This window comes from Bombina bombina, chromosome 6 (assembly GCF_027579735.1).
Source record: "Bombina bombina isolate aBomBom1 chromosome 6, aBomBom1.pri, whole genome shotgun sequence".
Classification (NCBI taxonomy): Eukaryota; Metazoa; Chordata; class Amphibia; order Anura; family Bombinatoridae; genus Bombina; species Bombina bombina.
In genome coordinates this window covers 361,790,757-361,796,756 of record NC_069504.1, presented here as the reverse complement: position 1 = coordinate 361,796,756, position 6,000 = coordinate 361,790,757, and the positions used below count along the sequence as shown (strand labels likewise).

Here is a 6,000-nt window from a genome sequence, read left to right as displayed (position 1 = left end):
TTTCAATCGCACAACATAAAGTCTGTGGCTTATATCAATCATCAGGGAGGAACAAAGAGTTCCCTGGCTATGAAGGAGGTCTCTTGCATACTTCAGTCAGCAGAGTTCCACAAGTGTCACATTTCGGCTATCCATATCCCGGGAGTGGACAATTGGTAAGTAGATTATCTGAGCAGACAGGCTTTCCATCCTCGTGTGTGGGCTCTCCATCTGGATGTGTTCTCTGAGATAACCCTCAGGTGAGGTGTTCCGGAGATAGACCTCGTGGCTTCTCGTCTCAATACCAAACTGTCCGGATAAGGATCGAGATCGAGGGATCCCCAGGCAGTGCTGGTGGACGCGTTGGCGGTTCCAAAGGAGTTCAAACTGATTTATCTGTTTCCTCAGTTTGCTCTCCTTCCCCAGGTAATTGCCCGCATTAAACAGGAGCGGGCCTTGGTGATTCTAATTGCTCCAACGTGGCCTCTCAGGACTTGGTTCACAGACCTAGTGAAGATGTCTTACTCTCCTTCGTGGAGGTTACCTCAGAGAGCGAAATTTCTGCTTCAAGGTCCATTCCTTTACCAAAATCTAGATTCTCTGAGGCTGACTGCATGGAGATTGAATGCCTAGTTCTATCTAAAAGAGGTTTTTCTGACAAGGTCATTGATACTCTAATCCTTGTAAGCTGGTGACTCGTCGGATGTATCACAAGGTGTGGAAAGCCCCTACCTAACCTGATGCGAGGCTCGAGGTGTCCCTTGGCACAAGATGAGAGTTCCTCAAATTATTATTTTTTTTCAAAAAGATTGAGAGAACTAGTTGACAAACCTTTCTCTTTCTCCTAAAGGACATATGTCTGCCTTTTCTGTATTGTTACACAAGAAGTTAGCTAATCTTCCGGACGTTCAATCTTTTGTTTAGGCCCTGGTTAGAATCAGGCCTGTGTTTAAACCTGTTGCCCCCCCTTGGAGCCTTAATTTGGTTCTTTGTGTTCTTCAACAGCCTCCGTTTGAGCCTATGCATTCTGTTATTAAACTTTTATCATAGGGGGGGCGGAGCCAACTATCTAAGAGACTGGTCGCACATCACAGGAGCTCTGGCTCTTATTTTTGAAGATTAGGATCAAAATATGCTTTGAGGGATACTCTTTTTACTTTCTTCACCTTATTGATTATCTGTGCACAATTTTTACATAAGATACCCGGTTAAATGGGTCAGAATGGTTAAACATCGCATCTAAGCTTCCTTTCCATCTACCATGTGGCCTTACAGAAACAAGCTACAGGAATGGCGGTTGTAGAAGATTGGGAGGCGATAGCTTCTGATTGCATTGAGGCCTCCTTACAGCTATTAGAAATGCTTCTGGCAAGTATATATGTAACGCAATCTCGCAATGGTATGGAGGGGGAGCACGCACCAGCCATAGCGCCTGACAAGTTTGATGCTGCGGCAGAAGTTACACATCAGGGAGCAGCGCCACTTCAGCAGAGCCCAACGCAGAGCCGGAGATCAAAGGCCAGACAGGGATCACACTCCCATCTCGCTCCCGGATCATCCTATCTCTCTGGTGGCAGCCCGAGAATAGTAGCATAACCGGAGCCGGACACGCAGGTAACCTCTCCAGGCACCCTGGTGAAAACATGGGGAGAGCCCAAGCACAATAAAAATAGAGCGACTCGCCTTTACCTATCTACTCCGACATACTTACCTTTTGAGCCTCTCAGGGTGATCGAACACTTTGGTAGCGGGCTGTCCGGCAATCCAAATCCGTCCGTTAACGGACTGGTAAGAGTGGGAATGGGCTAAAGAACTCCAGCTTAGTGACTCCCTGAGGTTACCATACCCGATCAAGGACATGCCATTATCTAAACTGTTTATGACCCTTACGGCCACAAATTTCTTGCTCTTTCCCTACCTTTAAGCCACCTGAGTCTTGTCCCCTGACCGCATAGTTAGTGCAGCTAACCCATAGAACATGTTCAGCCTTGCGGTACTACAGCCGCATGAGCCCTGAGAGACTTACTCTTATTATGCCTAGTATTGGAGTTGGCTAAAGTTTTGTCGAGCTGCAGGGACTGTGAAACCGGAGCTGGTCTAGTAATGTGAAATGCTAAATGCCATTTTGTCAACAGAACCCTTCCTCTGGAGATAACAGATACTGTGGAGATGAGAACTCTTTAAAGACACTATTGATATAGCCCTGATGGCTATTTTTGTTTTGAGCTTTAAGGTTAATGGTCTATGATTGTTTGTAAACGCTTAGCACGTTTAATTTATTAATGACAGTCCAAGTTCAGTACTACTTGAAACCCTCTCTGCATGTTTAAAATATAGCTCTTCCATGTCTTTTATCTTAGAGGCTAAGTTTACTATGTCATCTTGTATATGGTCAAGGGAACTTCCCACTGCACTAACTTACTGGGAGTCTAATTAACTGTATGCTTTATTAATATCTATAGATGTGTCTTATTAGGCACTCCGTGTAAGATGTTTTTACTCCTACAGTATAATTTTACACTTATATGAGAGTTGGGTGTAAACTAACAGACAAACTGTGTCCCTTAACATTATCTACTCTAGACTGGTAGTTAGAATAGTCTGCAAGCTGAGAGACACTAACAAGTTATATAATATGTTTGTTGTGCACATGTTTTGATGCATGTTTTATGCACAGACAGATGGTATGTCTTCCTATTGTATGATTTAAGTACTATGGGATGACTGTAGAGTTGGACACGTCAGAGAAGTTTCACAGAGTGGATGGAATCTATCCTCATGGCCTGTTGACTAGTCTAGTTCTTATTTACTAACAACTTCTAGTCAGGGGAAATAAGTGAATCTTTTGGCTTCAAATCCTTCAGTTTAGATCACCCTTTAGCTTACATCCTTTGGTTTAGGCCACCTTTCCAGCACAATAGACATTAAAAACGTTATCCAGGTAGTGTGGGGAGGCTAAGTGGATAGCTGCTTGGAATCCCACACCTATACATATAATTGTTTTAATTGTTATTCGGACATAGGGCCCATGTCTGGATGGCAGAATATGAAAAAAATTACAGGTGTGTGGAAACATCATACTCTATATGGGAACATACAGTTTCCTCTATCTACTACTGATGCGGGCTGGTCCTGCTCAACTACTATTACCTATTGTCTTGTTGTGCACTACTTTTTGATTGTATTATACAAGCTATGCTAAATACGTGGATACAGTCCTAACCTACTTCATGTCAGATATACCATTAGCTTACTATATAACCAGTTCACTTTTGGTTTCCCAGGGTTAGCTAACAGGTTCATATGACTGTACATATGATTATATTGCCATGTGACACTAAAACCTCTCTACCTAGTATTTGCTGCCTATTACATTAATCTAATTATCCATGTTAATATGCTCAGGCACCTGTACCAACTAAACTCTCTAATTATAATATATTTATAGCCGCTTATACTGAATCAGAGAGACTACTTGTGACTCTAGATACACTATCACAGATATGTAAAATGATCTCAAAACCTTATTACAGTACAGTCTACCAACAGCATGCCTGGTAATAGAAATATTACTGCTCCTATAGTTTTTGAACTATGCAATGCTCCACTTTCTTGTGCCTGAGGAGCAAGCCTCTCCTCACTGCTGCCCATATTAACCAGGAGTAGTATAAAAGTGTGTATGTCTATCAGCTATCACAAACCAAATATGCGTAGCCTCTCAGACAGGATGATAATCGTAAGATATATGTTTATTCTCCCAGATCATGTCCTATTTCTAGCTTACTCTTGCTTTTGTATTACATTTCTGCTAATTAGAACATAAGGCTCTTATTCCCATATATCTGAGCTCATATTATGTTATACTGTAGTAATATATATAGAAGTGAAATCACTGTTAGACCTGTGTAAATACTCCTGTCATATTTGTACCTTTTCCAAGGTTGATGCCCTTGTTTGTTATATATAATTGTTATTAGTATTTATGTGGAGTTGAGTTACTTGTGCATAGATATGTTACTGGCTTGACTGAACAAGAATGCTCTTACTATCAGTGCTCACTTTGGGGGGGTTGGGGGGGGGAACTTTTATCATGGAAGTTTTTGTTGGCTATTTCTTTTGCTCCTGAGTGGATTACGGCTCATTCTATCTGTGCCGTGTCCTCTTCTTATTTTAAGAATGATGCTTCTATGGAACAAATCTGTAAGACGGCTACCTGGTTCTCTTTACATACCCTTTAAAAAAATTGACGTTTTTGACTCAGCTGAGGCTTCTTTCAGGAGAAAGCGGTGGTGCCTTCAGGTTCACCTGCCTTTTTTCCCCTCCTGGTTCATTCTGTGTTCTCTCTAGCTTGGGTATTGGATTCCCAACAGTAATTAATGAATTAATGGACTCTCCTTGCCATTGGAAAGAAAACAACATTTATGCTTACCTGATAAATTCTTTTCTTTCCTGGCAGGGAGAGTCCACGAACCCACCCTTTTTTCTTTTATATAATTAAACTAATTTCCTATTCTGATACAATAGATTAAAAAGGCAGCCAGATGGCTCTATATCTATGTGAAAATGTTATGTGAAGGGTTAAACTCATTACCCTATAAATGATCAGTGCACACATGTCCAGTATAAGCATGATTAAGGGAATGACTCCTGAAATGTCGATTGTTTTTGTATCTGTTATGTGAATAAGCTTTTTAAAAGTTTAATATCCAAAGGTATGAATCTACAGCACCAAGACTTGTTAGAGAGGTTTGCAGTCACCTCTGTCGCACTGGCATCAAAAAAACTACAGGAAAAAGGTGCTGTTTGTAAGTTTGTTTGTGCACTCAATGTCAACAGTAAAGAGGCGAATCCGGGATGCTGACTTTCTAAGCAGAGTTGCAAAGAAAAAGCCATATCTCAGACTGGCCAGCAAAAAGAAAAGATTCATATAAGCAAAAGAACAAACACTGGACATTGGAAGATTGGAAAAAGGTGTTCTAGACAGACGAATCAAAATATTAGTTGTTTCGGATTGCAAAGAACATTTGCAAGACAGATCAAATGAAAAGATGCTGAAGGAGCTTGACACCATCTGTCAAGCATGGTGAAGGCAATGTGATGGTCTGGGTGGTGCTTTGGTTGTGGTAAAGTGGGAGGTTTATACAGGGTAAAAGGGACCTAGAATAAGGAAGGCTTTCTCTCCATTTTGTAATGCTATGCCATGCTATACCTTGTGGACGGCACTCGATTGTAGCCAATTTCCTCCTTCAATAGGACAGTGACCCATGTCCAAACTATGCAAGATCTATTTAGGGAGGAAGCAGTCAGCTTGGTATCTTGTCTTTAATGGAGTGGCCAGCACAGTCACCAGATCTCAGCCCTATTGAGCTGTTGTGGGAGCAGCTTAAAGGGACACTCCTATTATCAATTTTTATTCATTCTCTTGCTATCTTTATTTGAAAAGCAAGAATTTAAGTTTAGAAGCCGGGCAATTTTTGGTTCACAACCTGGGTTGTGCTTGCTGATTGGTGGCTAAATGCACCCACCAATAATCGAAAAACTGTCTGGCTCCTTAGCTTAGATGCCTTCTTTTTCAAATAAATATAAGAGAACAAAGAAAAATTGATAATAGGAGTAAATTAGAAAGTTGCTTAAAATTGCACGCTCTATCTGAATCACGAAAGAAAAAATTGGGGTTTAGTAGCCCTTTAACCATATGGTACGTATGAAATCAAGCCAGTCCAACTTGAGGGAAGTGCTTCAGGAAGTATGGGATGAAATTTCTTCAGATTACCCTAACAAATTGACAACTAGAACGTCAAAGGTTTGAAAGGCTGTAATTGCTGCACATGAAGGATTCTTTGACAAAAGCAGTTTTAAAGACACAATTATTATTTCACTTAAAATTAATTATTTCTCCAACATAGGTGTGTCCGGTCCACGGCGTCATCCTTACTTGTGGGATATTCTCTTCCCCAACAGGAAATGGCAAAGAGCCCAGCAAAGCTGGTCACATGATCCCTCCTAGGCTCCGCCTACCCC

The 6,000-nt window shown here is 41.2% G+C and overlaps 1 protein-coding gene across 6 annotated transcripts in view; it reads left to right on the top strand.

Moving 5' to 3' along the window:
- The window catches only part of RNF44 (ring finger protein 44), a 928,909-nt gene that overhangs the window by 677,061 nt on the left and 245,848 nt on the right, over positions 1 to 6,000 (top strand). The window lies entirely within an intron of this gene.